Source organism: Pteronotus mesoamericanus, unplaced genomic scaffold, assembly GCF_021234165.1.
Source record: "Pteronotus mesoamericanus isolate MK-2021 breed Mesoamerican mustached bat unplaced genomic scaffold, CSHL_Meso_final contig_74, whole genome shotgun sequence".
In the NCBI taxonomy this organism is placed as follows: domain Eukaryota; kingdom Metazoa; phylum Chordata; class Mammalia; order Chiroptera; family Mormoopidae; genus Pteronotus; species Pteronotus mesoamericanus.
The window spans coordinates 21303039-21322726 of NW_026555247.1; positions in this window are offsets into that span (position 1 = coordinate 21303039).

Below are 19688 nucleotides of genomic sequence, written 5' to 3' on the forward strand. Positions count from 1 at the left end.
GGTAAAAGTTCTTGTTCAAGTATTCAGGCTGTTTATGTACATGCGAGGTTGTCATGGTAAATGGGGGCTATACTGTTTAATCACTTGGGTTATAGGCTAACATCAAGTAATGTTTATTCTTCTCATCCAGAAAGTTCTTCCCACCTATTGCAAAGATTCAAATTTGAATTAAAAAACAAATTCCAGAACAAGAAAATAAGTCAGATATCTTACAGGGCTTCACTATGTCTGACTTTCATCAGGAGATTGCATTTTAAGTATAAATTTAGCATATATATCTAAACTCATTCCGTTGCCTAAGATGGCAATTATAGCAGTGATTTAACCCATGACTTCAAAAACTGTGTCTGTTTGTATAAGCAATGGAACTTTTTGCTTCAAAAATACTTATATTGAATCCAAAAGGTAAAAATATATAAAAAGTGGTATATTAGTGGAATGATTTTATTTTATAAATATAAATATGCAACATTTAGTTAGAAATAAACTAGTAAAAACAATGAAAAACTACTTTAATGCCACAAACGTTAGAAATATGGTTGCAGTCTTATATTAGCCTCATTCTCACCTATTTTTTTCTGTATTTATATCAAATTTATTGAATAAATATAATAGGTTTAAAAATTTACCTTGTAACCCCAAGTGCAATTTTTAATTAAATAGAAAGTATGGGAAGAGCTAATTCCAAGATCTATACAAAAATGTTTATCTGATAGCTAAAATTAATAAATGTACTTATACACAAAGTTTCTTATATAGGACATTTGAGTTTATGTTAGTGTTTTACAAGTTTTAGAAAAACAGTTAAGGTAAATTTGATACATATCTTGAATAAAACATTAAGGCACCTTCCTAATGTTTTAAGAAACTGAGTTTGAAAACCACTGGTGTAATTAAGTACAAAGAATAGGTTCTGCCTCAATTACAGAGTGAATCTGGAAAACCAATAATAATAATAATAAATATTTACATGGTACCTACTCCCTGCCATGTTCTGTTAAAAGCTTTTCAGATTTAACAATTCATGGTAGCCTCAGAAACTAAGTGATATTATCCCCCTTTTACTGAAGCCTCCTATATGGAAAGTAAGGAACGACACAACTAGTAAGTAGAAAGACAGAACTGAAACCAGGTAACCTGGCTTCAGAAGCCTTCACTCACTTGGGTCACAAGGCCCTTGCCATTGAAGAGAAGGAGGCAATCTAGGACACGATGCAGAGTAGCAGAGACTAGTCGAAGGCTTGCCAATTTGGAGCCAGGCACTTGAAGATAATCCCACCGAAGTGTTCATCATCGTCAGCTCCAAGACCAAACTGCCAGAAGCATCATCTGCCGAGGCTCTTCCCCTGCCTTGTTACAGGAGCTATGCCCTGAACCTGATGTAAAGGGTTGCGAGAGGAATTATATGGACCAGACGGTTTATACAGGTGCACACACCATTTAGCCCACCTCCTTGATCCACAGGGACTTCATCAAACATCGCCCCACTCTCACTTTCAGGGCCGTGGCCACTACTTCTCTGCCTGACCAGATCAAATAGCACTGAAGCTCATCACACAGCCTGCCTTTTCCCATTCCACTGTGAAAAGTCTTCCGGACCTTTCTAGCAAGACCACTTCTAGTGCCTCTGAAGATTAAGGACTACACACACTTACAACCTTCTAAGGAGAAGACATTTATACCCTATGCACCCTGTACCTCACAGTCCGGAAGAGAAATGAATTTTGCTCTGGGCCATCACTGCTCCCCCTGCTTATACTGAGTTATAACATCCAGCAGCACAGAGCTGTTGCTCCCCCATTATTGCTACCTACACTCTCCGAGATAATTCCTCTCCATCCTGATGCTTGCCAGCATTCTCTAAAGCTGCAATATCCTCATGGAAGACCCATCCAACTCTGGCTCTCAGATTCTTGAGCCCCCCATCTCCAGGGCCCTTTATTTTTACTTCTTCTCAACCTCACATACTCATCATGGTCCATCCCTAGACCTTGTCATTCACAGAAATGGTAGCAACCATCTAAATCACTAACTGCCTTCCCACCCTCCAGTTATAACCTCCTGTCTGACCGTTTCACTTGCCGAAGTGTGCCTCAAAAACAAAGAATGTTTAATTCAGCTGCCTATTCTCTTGCCTTTTTTTTCTATCTATCACCTGCTCTTTCTCTACTTTTCTTCTAAACTTTCCTAGATTTCATGGCTCCTCATCACACTTATATCCTTGCAAACATTCTCAATTCTGCTACTGCTTTTTCCCTCTTTTCATTTTCTTTCCATCCCTAACCCTGGAAGAACCCAATAATCTTTTTTACTCTCAGGGATCACATAACTTGAGGACAAGACACTATAAATTGATAATAACCCACTTCAAGCAGACTTCTGGCCTTGCCTGACAGTCTCACTGCATTTCTCTACAACACTCACTCTTTCATTCTAATAAAAGATTATTTTGTATTTTTTTAATCTCTCCTCACCATTTCAGCTGATAATTTTACACTTTGAGCGAATCAGGAGCCATCAGCCTAGAGTTTCTATGTGTTTCCATGTCCAAATCCCTTAACCTACCTGATATATAAACATCCTCCTCCCCATTCCTTCCTTCTGTCTCAGGTGATTAAGTATCTCTCCTCTGTCAAGGGGACTCTGCACAACTGCCCTGCATCACAAATCTCCTCACCTTCTCAAGGGCTTTACATTCTCAGTTGTCCTTTTTCTTACCTACATCATCAACCTCTTTCTTCTCACCAAATTGTTCACACTTAGCATAGAAACATGATGTCTCTCACGTCATAAAATAAAATAAATAAAATAAAATAAAATAAAATACAGCCTCTCATGACCTTATAATTTCTCACTAGCTGCAATACAATTTCTCTGCTTTCCTTCTTTGGTTGCAGAATTGTCTGACGCACTCTAGTTCCTGAGCTACTTTGAGCTCCGTTTCATTGAACATTCCCCCACAGCCTGGCTTCCTTCCCATCATTCCACTGAAACTGCTCGGCATTTCAGCAGCAATAAACCCAATTCCTTCTCCCTGCGTTCTTTCCTCTCTTGACTTCCAGAACACCATCACCCACTTGTTTCCCTCCCTCCTTCTTGGATGCTCCTTCTTTCCCTGAGAGGTACATGTTGGAGATCTTTTGGGGCTTCCCCCTCCCTTCTTTTTTTCTAGATTCTCTTCCTTTTTTCTCATAGTTTTAATTGACATTTACATTTTAGTACTTTTATAAGTTTACATTCTCAGTATGGACTTCTCTGAGTTTCACATTCATGCATCCAACTACCAACATGTCCAAAATACAATTCCTGATTTTATCTTAAAACCCATTCTTCCCCGAGGTTTCCCATCTCATTAAATGGTATCATCATCCATACACTTTCTCAAGCCAGAAACCTGACAGTGTGACATTCCCTTTCTCTCTCTTCTCTCTGAAACTACATCTGACCCATGAGCAAGTCCTGTCCCTTCTACTTTCAAACTATATCTCAAACGCTTTGAGCTCTCTCCATTCCCAGAACCAACATCCTAATCCTAGACACCATCACTTCTCCCTCAGCTACCGCAATAAACTTTCCTTCCTTGTCCTCGAAGTCCTTTCTTATCCTTTAAATCTGCCTTTTCTTCACACAAAAGTCAAAGTCACAGTGAGTTATAAAAACAAAAAGATTAACTATAGCATGTCAATGACCAGCTTGAAAGCTTTCAATCATTTCCTATTGCCCTTTGAATCAAATGCAAACTCCGGAGCATGGCCCACTGCACTCTTACTGTTCTAGCCCATTTCATGCTACTGTCCACTTTCTTACAGTGCTTAAAGCATTGAGCCCCGCTTCCAGCTTCCCAACATACAAAACTCTTCCCTGTCTGAGATCACCACATCTGCCATGCCATAATCCAGAGGTAGCCTTCCATAATACTGCTTTTTCCATCCATCAGGACTAACTTCACTTCCTTGGGGCCTTCCCTCACTACCATATTACATAAATATTATATACATAAAAACATTATCTGCATATAAATATAAATTATATATATATATATAAACAAATGTATATTGTGCTGCAGATACTCAGCTAAGTATTTTAAGTGGACTACGTTATTTAATATTCTTAACACACCTATAATTAATACGTTATATGAGAAAATTAAGGCATAGAAATGTAATGTAACTTACTCAAGGACAACGCAGCTTATAAGCAGAGGCTCCAGTATTCAAAACTAGATAGTCCAAATCTAGGATCAAACTCTTTAACACTTTACTAATTTGTTTCCTCCTTTTATCCCCTATACTTTATAATGTGTAATTAAGAATTCATTTGTTTGTTTCATTTATTTATACAGCTAAAATTTGTAAGGGCCTCCTATGCATCAGGGCCCATAGTAGGTAAACAAGTCAAGGTCCTCCACATTTGGGGGCTTGTTTCTGAGCAGGAATGACTGACAGGATCCAAGGAAACAAATAAGTGTGTTCCATGAGAGCAGGGACATGCCTTAAGACCCATGTGCCTGCTACATCCCTGGGACGTGAGGGGTTCTTAATGATATGTTTTATTAAAATATGAGTTCTGAGGAAGTCTTTGTTCAGTTTAAGTAGCAGAAGTTGTATATATATTTCCTGTGGCTGCTGTAAGAAAGTACTACAAACTGGGTAGCTAACAACAAAAAAATTTATCCTCTTGATTCTGGAGGCCAAGGTCTGGAGTCTGAAATAAAGATGTTGTCAGAGCTGCACTTCCATTGGAAAGAACCCATTGCTTGCCTCTTACAGCTTCTGGAAGCTATCAACATTCCTTGGCTCATGGCCACAACTTTCTCTGCTTTGTCTTCTTATTGCCTTCTCCTCTGTGTGTCTGGGTTATTTCCTTTTGCCTCATTCTCAATGAATACTTATAATGGCATTTAGGGCCCACTTTAATAATACTGTGTTCTCAAGATGCTTACCTTAATTACATCCTTGGCCATAGGAGATATTTTCATAGATTCCATGGTTTAGGACATAGACAGATCTTTTTTAGGTTACTGTTCAGCCCACTAGAAGGAGTGGGTCCATCTGCCTTGTAAGGAGTGGCTCGCAGAGGGGCACTATGTTCCTTTTTCTCAACTGTCCATATTGCTGGAAATAGTCGCAGACCCCTCTAAGACCCAGGTTAATTTTCTGAAGCTATTAGAGAAGTAGGTCTCAAACTCCATTGTTCTTAGGTATTGGCGAGGGAGCTTATTTAAAGTTTTGATTTGTAAACTTTGCATCCAAAGATTCTAACTCCATAATTACCTATTTGGTGTCAGATACCTGCATTATAAAAAATACCCAAGTGATTCTAATGCAAGTGACAGGAGACCACTCTTTGTGGATAGTGCCCAAAAGACAAATCCAAGCCAGACTCAGACAGAGATTTCTAAAAATGATGTCCAGTCTTCTGCTCTAAACAAATGCTACCTAAATGTTCCAACTTATTCTTTAGTAAGCAAAGACTTGGATACTAACAGAACCTGAAAAGACACCCATCTTTCAGGTACCACAGCACTTTATTTCTTTGGAGACACACTGAAATCTTATTCAGTTTCTTCCAGAAAATATGAGCCCTCAGGGTCTTTTAAATAAACACTCACATGTAAGATAGACAGCTTCCAAGGGCTAAAATAAATTTGTGCCATTAGGTAATGAGAATATCATCTGAATCATTCAGCCAGCTTTTTTTTTTTTTTCATTTGCTTATATAAGAGGACACATGCCTTTTCAAGTGCCAGTCTTCAAGAAACTTACTCGGGTTCACTTAAACTATGATAAACATTGTCCTAATATTTTCTTTTTCTGAAATAACCACTTCTTTCCCTGAAAAGTAAAATGGAGGTATGATCTTGTCTAAGGCAAAGTACTGATCTAGCATCTTTAAAACATATCGTGTATCTAAATTTAAAGAGCAACAAAGGGGACTTGAAAAATTAAAAAACATAGAAAATGAGGCAAGCAGTTTGTCTGTTATTTTAAAATAGTTTCAGACAAATTAGAAACTAACTGTATTGGAAAGAAGACCCTTCAAGTTTGCTAAATCTTCCCAAAGATGTCAGAATTTGATTTAACCTAAATATTCTGTGTTTCAAATTGTTACAGTGTATTTTGCCAGTCCCTCCGATGGTTTTGTTTGTCATAAGCCTCCAATGCAGACAATCACAAAGAGCAGAAAATAAACCATGAAAAACTGGAATAGCTACATATTTCAGTTTCTTCATAGGGCTCAGGTGAAATTATTACTGAAGAGGCCCAAATATGTTCTCCTACACAGTATAGCAAATCAATGCATCACATAGGCTATTTTGGAAGTGTTCCATAACCCAAATTCCTGTATGGCAATTTGGGTTTGTATCCAGTTGGGTATGCAGTTTACTAACTAGTACTTGAAGAGATCTGGTGGTTACCCTCTCCATTCCCCTGGAAAAGACATGAAATAGCTTTCTTTATGTACCTTTCTAAATCCCTCAAGAACAACCCTGTTTATACATGAAGATATTTTGTGAATTATTTCTCTTTCAAAATTCTAAATATTCACTTTGACTTGATTTTTCTGGCTACAAATATGGCAAGAGCAGACTGAATTTACTTTGGTGCCATTCCCTTCTAAGAGTATGTTCATTCATTTATTTAATACATTTTTACTGAACATCTAGCATCTGTCCAGCACAATATTGTATTATCATTTACTTTCAAATAAATTAAAAGTCAAAGGGATTATTTTTTCTTGGCTGCACATTTACACATTTATATGAGTATTATGTGGATGGAAAAGATGAATTTCAAACCTAGTGCTAATTATAAAACATATAAATGAAGTATATGTTCACACCATTATTCAAAAGGCTAAATGTTAGCATCTTTAGTCAAGAATGACAGCCCCGATAATGGACACCAGAAAACAAAAGTACGTTTGTTATGGCTACTTACTCTTGGTTGAATTCACACTCTCATATTTTGTATTTCACCCGGAAAAGCCAACTTAGCAAATGTTGCCATGTGCTAGGAGCACCATTTCAACAATACCACAAATTTTATTAAATATTTACATTTCAGCATAGAGGTATAGATGGCTATTTCATGCTATAGATAGTAGCTATATTTAGTGTTTAACTACAAATCTCTCTCTCTCTCTTTCTCTGTGTGTGCATGTGTGTGTGTGTCTCACCATTTGTTTATTATTTTCTCCCAGATAACCAGAGGACAGATACATGCCATCAAGATAGCTCTGGCCTTCAGTAGCTCAGCAAGGCAGTTTGTGTGATGCCTGCGATTCCATTTGTCACAGGACCCTTTATGAGGGAACAAGATATAACTTTGCCTCATTTTCCATTTTCTGTTATCGCTCAGATTTCAGTCTTCAGCCTCTCTGTCTTTGTGCACCTCAACTGGAGCCGACGTTATCAAAGCACCACCTGCTACCACCACTGCCTCTGAGGCCCTGTCAACCCTTCCGGGGAGTGAAGGGGGAGCTGCCTTCCCGAGCAGCCGGAACTCCCACTGGGCCCGAACCAACCACGTCCACAGTTAGGCCTGCATACGCAGAGTAAAGTGAAGACACGGGACGATTTAGTAAACAATTCCAAGGGAAGAACACTATTGGAATTACAAAGCACTTTTAATTTCATGAAGCGCTACCCAACCTTTATGTCACTGGATCTTCAGGGCAGTCTGTAAGGCAGCACAGCTGGTACAACTACACTTGCTTTTACTCATGTGGAGATCAGACCTTCCACATCCCCTGCAGTTAGAGGTGGACAGGCTATCGGTACGACTAAGGAAAAATAATGGACTCAGCGAATCAGTGGTGGGGTACCAGCACCCAAAACATGTGAGGAAAGGTGAATGTTCAATGTGAAGTGGAGGGAGGAAGAGCGAACAGCTGCAATGGCTATAATATGACTCTCAGCATGGAGAAAGGAAAAGAGCAGAAGGAGTTTGATAATGAGAGAAAGGAAGACCAAACACCTCACTTGGGAATCATTTGAGCCATGCACTGTGAGCAAGGAGAGGAAGCTGACAGCAGTGGACTGGCAGCCTATTCTTTCATGATGCTTTTTCTTAGAGTTTACCCTCCAGTCTGGACCCTATTTTAAAAAACACAGGTGTGGAGATGCCATTCTCCCTCCTTCTTCTCCTTTAGAATTTACCTCTCTCTTAAATGCAGGTTCTTATTGCTTCCCCAAACTATAATAACTGGTCCATGTTAGCACAGTAGTGTGAGGAGTTGGTGGGGATCTTGCCCAGTCTCAACATTGACATTCTGTTCATTTTGCTCCCCCATCTCTGCTCCTCCCCACAGACACATCTTGTTCCAGCATCTAGCTATAACTTGAACCTGTTTGATTTTTGCTGTGAAGTCTTATGCCTCAGTATCATCCTTGGGCACCCATCTTGAGCTATTACCCATTTCTCTGAATCCTTTAAGACCACCACCTTTGGACAGCCCCATCCACTCACAGAAGTGGCATTGTGAACCCCCAGCCCAAAGGCCAGGGATCTGTTAGCTGCTAAGACATGCTTTACTGATGCCAGCTGCCTGCCGGTCAGTTTGTCCACCTACATTTTGCATATTGTCTGCTTGTCCTTCTCCAAAATTGTGAAATGTTTTTGTTTTTGTTTTTCCTACCTATTGAGAGATCTTTTCATTTGTTTTAAATCTCTCCAAAGTAGATATCATGCTTGGATTATAACTTTATTTCAGCATATTTCTTTAGTATCTAGTGTTCTCCCTAAACCTACAGTAGAGTTGTCTCACTGGCACTTATTTAACCTAAGTGGGACCTCGGGACATGATTCCTGGTCCTACCTTTTTTGAGTCCTTCTAGCCCCCTGAACTCAAGTTTTATCATGTGATATGAAAATGAGAGGCTATTGAGAGATGATTAAAAGATAACTCACATTTAGAATAATGTGCCACAGCATAGGTTTGGCCATAAGAGAGAAACAATTAAGATGTGAGAAAAAACTCATTAGGGGTCCATGCATATGAAGCTTCGGGACACTCACGCTGGTTTCACGGGGCTTGCTGAGATGTCCCGCTATGCCTCTACTCTCCAGACTTTTCCAACATTTTCCTTCTTCAAAGTGCATTGGTTCTATTACAAACATGTTCTCATCCAGTCGTAAATGATGAAATTTATGACAACTGTGGTTTGATTCCCTAGTGATAGTAAAGATATTTGACAAGTTTTCACAGAAAGGGCCCTGCAAGGAATGATGTTTAAATGGAGCATTGTGCAAGGCTCTGAAAGCTATGGATAGATGACAAAGGAAAAATTATATGTACGGTGCTATATTCCTGATGGAGCAACAGGATAGAGAGAAGGAAGACAACTAGGTTTTCACCAGAACAGCTATGACCATTGGAAGCTCCACTCTGTAATGTCTTTTGCCTGATATGTTCTTTAAAACAGAAGTGACTATTGTTTTCCAAAGTGTCCTATTTTTCCCCTCTGATTATTTGATCCTAAAACATTCTTGCGTTTTTCCTAGAACTTCTTTAGAACTTTAGAACTGAACTCTAGTGACTTAGAGCAGTATTTCCCCAAGTGTCTAACTTTCTCACTATGTGATTCAATTTCATTTGCCAAACTTTTGTATCACCTAATATCTTCTACAGCTGGTAAATGAAATTGAATCACATAGTGAAAAAGGTATTCCCCTTTCTTTTTCATCCTTCTGATGACCACAAGGATAAAGATACTTCTCTCTCTCTCTCTCTCTCGCTTTCAACAAAGATAGCTCAGGCTTGAAGCTCAGAGTATGTTCCCACCATTGCCAAAGAACAGACAATGGTATGTTCCCATACACTGATAACATTGTTTGGTTATATTGTATTTATTTTCCTACTTATTGTCCTCCTAAAAAAACAATGCCAGTAATCCTTTTGAGACAATGCAATCTTCTTTAAAAATAAGCTTCTAATTATAAAAAATGGGTAGGTTTGAAGAAGAATGTAAATAAATGATAGGTGTCATGTGACAGTAGGCATGGGGAAAATGTCACCAGAGAGATGCAAATGACTGGTAATGAACACTGGCTAGGTTATATTCCCAGCACTTTCACTGTGCAACAGGATTCCTTTCCTTCACCCTTCCTGGACTGTTATTCTCCTCTGTCCAAAATAAAATTTCAGTGGAAGTGCACCTTGATTGGCTTGACAGTAAGTACACAGCCCCCGAGAATTCATGCAGCTCATGGTGGTGCCACAAGGCTCACTAAAAGGTAATTAGAAATTTAGCAAGGGGAAAGTCAGCAGCCTTTGCCTTCAGCACAGGGGAAGGTAGAATAAAGGTGGGGAGAAAATATGTCCAAGCAGGATGGAAAATACATGCCCCTTCCAGCCTCCCCCTCGCCCTTAGTATCTCCAATTGTACAGAGGACAGGGGGAGGGGGAAGGGAGACCACAACCCATGTATTTGGGTAATTGCTTTCTCAAAATGAAATGGCATCTTCTTTTTATTTCCCTTACTCTCACCTAATAACACCAGCATATTGTATTCCCCAAACTAAAATCTGTGTGCATAAATCTTTGCAGGCACAGCGAGGCCTTGTTGGGTTTGGATGTTGTTTCTGAAAAGAGTATAAGGGAACATAAAATGTAAGTGAATCAAGCCCTCAGCTAGCATTTAATTGATAAGAACTAAAGCTAATATTAGATAACAAATAAATGGTCTGTTGCACAGGCATTTAATTAAACACCAAATGAATGCAGTAATGACCTACTGGAACTAACAGCCAGGAATGCTTTACTGCGTGCCGGCATCTGGGCGCTTTCACCTTCCAGTCCCTCCCCTCCTTCCCCCGCCTCCACGGACAGATACATTTATAAAGAAATACATTCATTCATATCCTACGTCCTCATGTTTTCATGTCCCAACTCATCACTCATAATAATCTACTTTGCCCAAGGAAGCTTGACCATTTAGTTAACTCTTTACCAAATCTCCCCCATCATATGTCCCAAATCTCAGCATTTGTGACTGCTTGAAACACTAGTCTTGCAGCCTTTGGCTGATTACATGCTGCCTTGAAGATTAATTGCAGACAGTGTTTTAGATAATGGTCTCAGGGACGAGCATGCAAGCCCATGAAGGGGAGCGGAGGAATCGATAGTGACTTTGTCTGGGCCTGTCCAGGGGCTTTCAGTCATACAACAAAACACATAATAGGTATAGGAGGTCAACTCCACTCTGATGTACTCAGCTCAGCCCTGTCGGCTTTCACAGCTCACTTGGGTTGCACTCACACTGGTGCCATGCTAATTCAGGACCATAAGCTGGAGATAAGCACTGTGGGTGTTTTCGAACACCTTTTGCAAGCACAGACCACACACATTTTTGTGTGCTACTTTTCTCTTTTGATCCGTGAGTCCCTGAATTCCTACACTGGACACAGGGACCAAAAGCCTTTTCAAAGTCAACTGCCAAGGTTCTCTGTTCTCCTAGGAACAAACTCACTTAGGTGAAGTGCCGTCTCCAGGAGCCAACAGCCTTATATCAATGCATGATTCCAATTCTGGGCCCCAAAACTTGGTATAGCTGACTTTACCGAAACAGATCTACAAAAATCATGGGCCCAACATGATCTAATTCCGCCCACTGTGAGAGCTGAGAAAAATAAATTTTAATATCTGGAGTGTGTATATAGTTACCAATGTGGGGTCTCCATGTGTATGCAATCCTCAAGGGATTCTTATATAGGAAGAAGTTTTAATGAGTATGGAGAGATTCATTCTTTAAACCACCACCTGGCCTCTTCTAGGACATGATTATAAATCAAATTGATACTAAAAAACTGAGTTAAACCCCATTGACTTGAACAAGAACAGTGTGAGTGTGTGTGTGTTGGGGGGGGGTGTATGTATTAAAAATGTATAGTTCTATTATATTTATTTGTATATCTAGCTAGCTGGCTAGATTTGAGTTTTAGCATTCCCCCCACTGTAGGACTCCCCTATCTACTTTATTATTCTTCTATTCCTTTTAAATCACAATATCCCTCCCAATCCCACCCTATACCCATCTTCCCTTTGGGACCTTCATTCCCTCATCTTTCCTCAGACCATTCCTGACTCTTGAAGTTAAGAATCTGAAAGTCAATAGTAACTTCAATGAACTTAGGGTTAATTTCCCTTCGTGAAGTGACTGCAAGGAGTAAACCTCTAATGGTAGAGTTTTCTAAAACATTCAAAGTGAACAGGGAACATACCAGAGGTTCTCAGCATCTTTTATGAACAGTATATGTGTTGCTTGTTCCATGTGGAGTTGGTCCTCTATGGGTGGGAGAGGTAGATTCAAGGGAACCACACCTAAACTTATGGTATCATGGGATCCAATGGCATGCATGAAGTCTTCTGGATGACCTCACAATGATAACAGCTAATTCTTATTGAGACTCAATATGTGTTGGGCACTGTGCTAACTTTTAGGAAAATAGTTCATATATATGGAGAGAGAGAGTCATGCACTACTTAACAGGGATACAATCTTAGAAATTCATCATTAAGCAATTTCACCATAGAGTGTATTTACACAAACCTAGAGGGTATCGCCTGCTACTGTGATTGTATGTGCTATACTGTATATGACTGGCAGCACAGTAGGTTTGCTTACACAGGAGTCACTACAAACATGTGAGTAATGTGCTGTACTACGATATTACAGCAGCTAAATTGTCACTAGATGATAGGAATTGTTTCCACTCCTTTATAATCTAATGGAACTACCATGATATATGTGGCCCATTGTTGACAAAATCATTGTTATGCAGCACATGAATGGATATAATATCTTTATATAAAATATCTGACATATGCCCAAGGCCTGTTTTCTCATTTATGTATCAGGCATAGGGTTCATCTTGCTATTAAATGGTTGAGTAAAAGTGTTTACTATAGACCTTTTAATTTCCTAAACCATTCTTCTCATCAGTTGTTGCATGCAATACTCTTCACCCCTCTGTGAGATAAATTGGGTCGGTGTCACTATCTCTTTTGAAATAAGTGTATGAAGCCCAGAGAAGTTTAAAAGTCACACAGCAATTTACGGATGAAACTAAAGAAGGAGCCTGACTTTCAGAACAAGGTGTTTTTTCACATTATCACATTATCCCTTGCCTTGAGAGGTTTCTATGCATGCTGTTGAAATGAACTGCCTGGGAAAAGGCAATCACGTTATAAATTTTAAAAATAAATAAAGAAATATTAAATTGTCTCCTCTAATTTTTGTTCTTCAGTCATATGTTTTATCCCAGGATAGCAAATTGTTTACAAGCAATTACAGTAATTAAGCATAAATACACCCCAGCGAGGCAAATATTATTATCCACTTTTTAACAGATGGGAAAACAGAAGTGGAAAAAACTGGAATGACCTGCACAAGGCCAAAGAGGGTGTCTGCCACAGACACAGGAAGGGCCTGGAACCTTTCACAGCCTGGACTTGCCCTTGACCTTCTGGGTGATCGGCACTCGTTAAAGAGAGTTTGACTTTAAGAACGGAAACGGAAAGAGAAAATGAAGGTGGTAGGTGACAGTGCCAGGGAAAGAAATGTGAGAAGTAACAAGGCCACAGGGAGACGGTTTGAGAGATGCAAAGCGACAGAGCCTGGTACACGAGAGGCCCCTGAGACAAGGTCCAGGCTCCTTCCGGGGCATCTAGGTTTAGCAGCAAAGGTCATACATGGAATATGAATGAGTCTCCTCTAAGAAATAAGGTGGATAAGGTAGCCAGGCCTTTTTTTTCCAGTTCTGTGTCTTCAGACTGAGCCTGACCCCATAAAGAAAAGATAAGTGGAACCACAGAGTAAGACAATGTGCTCGTGATAAAGATCCCACTGCCCTTTCTGGAGGGCTTTGGAATTTGTGAGTCAAATGTACAGTTGCATTAATATTAGGAAAATTACATCCAGGGGAACATGCTGAAAGACGAGAAGGCTAACTTCTCACGCTGCGTGTTTCTGCCCATTAGCACATTTGACAGTTTGAATTCAAGCAGAAAAACATATGGCCAGATACTCAGAAGACTTTGGGTGGTGGGCACACAATGCAATATACAGATCATGTATCATAGAAATGTAACTTGAAACCTATATAATCTTATTAACCAATGTCACCCTAATAAATGTAATAAAAAAGAAAAACATATGGCCAAATAGAGTAAGACAGAAATGAAACAATGGTATTAGGAGATGGCAAAAACAGATCTGAAATGAAAAGTCAACCAGGGATGTTGTTGTCATATTCCAAAAATCAAAAAATAGTAAAGCCAAGACAAAGAATTGTTTGAATTTTCTGTTAAAGCATTTGGGAGATTTTGTATCCTATTTGTCATCCTTCTCAATGTAAGATGGATGCACCGTGCAATAAATGGAGGATTTGAAAGCCGTCCTTGGAAAGCTCTATGGAACTGTATGTACAGGACAGAAAAGCATGCAGACACCCATTTCTATAGAGAAACATTTATTTATGGCACTTGTCCTTTCTATGAAAATGTATATGGTCAGCTCATTCCAAGAGAGAAAGAGGAAAATACGGAGAGGGGAAGGAAGGTGAGAGAGAGAGAGTGCGCGAGAGAAAGAGAGATCACTGTTAGAGTAACTAGGCTATCCCACCTCAGGAAGGCAGCTGAGAGCAGGATATGTGTATGTGGGGTGTATGTGTCATCTTCAGTTTTCTCAGAAGCAAGAAGATATTAAGAAGTGTATGCACCCCCCTGGAGAATTCTTTGCACAAATATGTTTTGGCCAATGTTGGAACAAGTGTGGATTCTTACTACCTGTAATGAGGTATCTTCAGTTGGCCCTCAAAATTCTGAAAATTTATTGAGGGAAAAAAAGCAACTTAAATGTCAACTGAAATACACAATCTAAGTCTTTGGTATCATGGCACTCAGAACACCAAAAAAATTATGTGTCTGTTTTAGTGCTGTAGGCAACAATCTTTCCTCTTTGAGTTCCACCACTCAGATGTTTCTACATGCTACCAGAAAAATCTACTGTTTGAGGAACAAGAAAAATAGTGAGACAAATAAGATAGCAAGGTTGTGTAGCCAATCACCAGTTAAAAAGCATTTTCCCTCAACAATAAGACTTTACATGTTAAATAGAAACTATCTCAAAGATAAAAATATGAATAAATAGGGCAAAGTAGGATGACTAGAATAATGGAAGCTGACTGTCAGTTGTTTTATTCTTATTATTTTGTTGACTAGTAATCAATGGTTTCTCAAATCCAGCAGTGTGTGAATTCCAGTAAAACAAAGCCACCTGCCTGAATGAAGGAGTGACTAAATAAAAATATTAATTAAAAGTACCTTTATTTTTGCTGTATCTACACCAGCTAGACAATTTAAGAAATTTGATGTTTGAAACTTGAAGTTTCCTGATCCCTATCTACAGAGATCACACCCTACGTGCAACATATCAGTTGGCATTTGGTAGTCCCGCTGAGACATCATGTAACACTGTACAATAGGACTATGATGACAAAAAGCCCCTTAGGTTATTATCACTCAGAAATCTGAGTTTGGGCTAGCTTTGATTTCTACTTTGTATCCTACACACCAAATCACTTACAGATAAGAGGGTTCATCTGTCATCAAAACATTGGACAATGGTCAGAATACTCTGGCTTCACTTACCTTTGAACACAAGTGGTTGATGACTAATGATGTTGCCACCTGCCAACTTACTGGAGAAGAACAGGTCCCTCTGAAAGCAATTACCAATCCTGGTGGTCAGTAGGTAAGATATAGCTCTTGTTCCCAGGCCTGCACTTCAACAATATGACCAAACATTCCTATTCTGTAAAGCTTGTCATCTACTGAATGCCTAAATGAGAACAGCCCAATAAAAGAAGGTTCTAATGGCCTCCCTAGTTGATGAATCTCCAAATTTTCAATATGACAGTTAAGCAAAGTCACATCTGTGCTCTGCAGATTTTCCCAAGCCCAAATTCCAGTTCATGGGTCAGTGAATCAGGCTTATTGGACTTCAAATCTCTCTTGTGCTTACCTGTTCTTCCAAACACTTTTTAGTTATTAGTATCACATATAGTGACACCATATATTTTCTGGACAACCAACGAAAGAAAACTCCTATTGCAAGTTACTACAACTATTTCCCCCACTCTACCACTTTGACATCGAGAGGATTGAGGTGGTTTAGGACAGGTGCCACTGGCTAGATAATTAAGAAGTTCTAATTGATTTATTTCCAAGCCAGCTGCCACATCTTCATTTGTTGGTCAATATCTTAAATTTCCTACACATTCCTCCTGTTGTAAAGAGCAATAATAGGGACTTATGGAAATCAAAATGAACTTTTAATTAGAAAAGCAATGGAGATTTATTTAATTTCTTATTTATTTATCAATTTATTTATTTTCTAATGTATATAAATAAAGAGAGGGAGGAGCTTTTTGTTTTTTTCTTTGTTTTATAACTCATTATATCTCCATCTTTAAAATATGAGCTGCTGATACACTTGGGATTTTAGATTCTTCTACGGTTTTAGTAGTTTTCCTACCTAGACGTATCTATTGCTTTCCTCCTGCCTGTGATGAAGAAAACACAAAGATAAACTTCAGTAGTTTGTCAACCTATTTGAATTATTTGAGAATACAGGCATACCTTGGAGATAGTGCTGATTAGGTGTCAGACCACTGCAATAAAGCAAGTATCACCATATGGCAAGTTGTAATCTTTTTGTTAGTGGAGGATTTTGCCTTCAATGTGAAAAAAAAACACAACAAAACACATAGGCAACCCACAATAAAATGAGGTATGCTTATATACTACCTTTTTTTCATGTAGTAAAAGTTCTCCCTAGCACATGCAATCTAGTTGCAAGTCCTAATAGGCTAGGAGGATGAACTTCATTATCTATGTGGATTCATGACTAACAGTGTCATGGCTGTACACCTCAAATGAGGAAATGAGTCAAAAGTCTCTACTGTACAGAGTGGTAGTCTTAATAAAATATGAATCTAACCCTGACCCTCTCCACTGCAAGCTACCATAGATTTGCCATTCAGTGAGGCAGCCAGACCTCTTGCCTACCACTTCAGTTTCATAGTTCAAGGCTCCCTGACACTACCTTTGCGTGCCAGTGACACCAAACTCACATAATCCACTGCTGCTCTAATCTCCTAAACGCCCCCACAGTCCATTCTACACTTATGATGCTCCCTCTCACATCTCTGCCATGTTGAACTCTCCTTTCATTCCAGAATGCTCTAAGTTTATTCGGGATAAATAGTGGTAGCACTTACATCAGTAAGAAATACTAAAAGCCTGTATTGTGTACAAGGTTGAAGTTTCTATATCATATGGATCTATAATTCAAGAAGTAAATCCTCAGTAAAAGGTTTCCAGAATGTAAAACTCAAATATGTTTTCTCAGGTCACAGATTTTAGAAATAGCTATTTACAAGTCCCAAAATGAAAAAAGATATCAGATGAAAGATTATTAAACAATTAGTTTTTTTCTGTATGATAAATGTCTTTCAGTAAGCAAATCAAAGAACCCAGAACCAAAAGGCATAGCATATGCTTGCAAAAATCTTACAGTCAAGCCAGGCTGAAACCCCCATTAATGATCACATTATTAAGTGTCATATATGAAGCATTAAATGGGTAATATATGAAAAATGAGTGCAGCTGGAAGAAATAGAGGATTTGGGCATTACAAAATGAAAGAATGACACCATCACAAATTCAGATGCATTGCCTGATACCCTTTCTGAGGGAAGGTCTGGCTGGAGGAGATGAGTTCTAGATTTTATTCAATTTAATTAAAATAAAGGCTCTTGTAAAATGATGATGGTAAGTTTGGAAAGCAGAAATATTATTTTTCCTGTTTGTTTTATGCAATGACTCCTCATATTTTCATGTAAATAAGGCGCAATGCACAAGATGAATTGCCATTCTACTTTTGTCCAGCTTTGACCTTAAAGTTCACTTTCCCACCTGCATGCAATTGTTTAAGCATGTACAACTGCATGTTCATTAGCTAATGACTCTGCTGTATCTGACCATCCATAAGGGATAAATCCATTATGGCTTTAGTAATGGAACGGTTTAGCAGTCACAGCATAACGACTCAGGGAAGAGAAAATGCCAACAACCTCTGACCTTTGCATTTTTTCTTCTCCACTTTAAGGTGAACTTATATTAGTTTCCCAAAATTAATACACCTTCAAAATGTAGACTGCCATCAGCCACATATTTCAGTGCCAGCTCTTTCACTGTGGGCTACCACATTTTACTTCTCAGATTTCCAAATGTCCAGGGTAAGATAAAACAAACACACAGCAGAAACACAAACACTCAGCTGTTCCTACATGGAGGAAAAAGGAAGTCAGTGATGAATTTCTGTCTACTGGTGGTGCAAATTTAACTTAGAATCAGGAGCCCTCTGTGATTTGAATATATGTAATTGAAATCTAAGTAAATAATATATACTTTTATTTTTATGCAAATATTGACATCAAATAATCTTTAGCTACGCTAAAGACATAGACTAAATACAGGAACACAATAAGTCACAACCTATGGGATGGTGTTCATGATCTAAATTATGGATTAAATTAATAGCTTCATATTCCATGATTAGAAAAAAATACAAAACAAAAAAAAAACTGTAAGGTTATATATTATTACTTGGTATCTAAAATGCTCAGGTTACCTAAAAATGGTCTCAGTTTTTTAATATTTTTTTTTTTTGCTCTGACATCCTTTAAAAATATATACCATATTTCAAAAGATTACATTTAAAACTATCTTCTTAAAGTTTATAACAGGTGGGCACATGGATGTGACTCTTGGAATATTCTTTCCATTACCTCATTTTTCATTTTCCAGGGCTACTTCACATCTCTGCTCCTTAAGATTCCTTTTCAGTACACACTAGGAAGACGTTCTTGAACTTGTCCACAGCTATTTCTAATTTGTCTGATCTTCATCAGTCAGTTTAAAGGAGCATAAAATGTCATCTGCCTCATCCGTCACTGTGTGTGTGTGTTAATGTATTTATCTGATTCACTTCCCCTGACTCGTCTAAGCTTGATGCAGTTCTGAATCTTTCCCATCTCCTAATTTATTTCAGTCACTCTCCGGGTGTACTGGAGCTGAATTTCTCAGGTAGACTTGTTTGAAAAGATGCCATGCTCTAGCAATTCTATAAGCAATTATCATCGTAATAGCCTGCAAGTCCTGCTTTGTATATTCACTGTTGGTCTATTGCAGAATGAGGTCCATTTCCTCCTAAACCCCTGACTTAGTACTTTCAGGAGACTTCTCAATAGAGAAATGGTTGACTCCTTTGGGATGCCTGGAGATGGTTAATGATGCTATATCAGCATGTAGGACTGATATGGAGACTAACATTGACATTTGATGGAAATGTGGTCAAAATGGCTACTACTGAAAAATTCAGCTCAACCCTCTACTGCAAGTGACATGGTAGGATGGAGTAGTCAGGCCACTCAGTGGCTCAGTGCACTGTCAGGAGACCTTCCTTCTTTGTCACTACCACCATCACCATCATCATCATCGTGATTACTTCAGAATCTAACATCATCGTAATTTATCATCGTGACTATGTCAGAATCTGACACTTACTATATGCTTATTATTTATGTCTCATACGCACTAAGAGATAGAGTGATATAGTA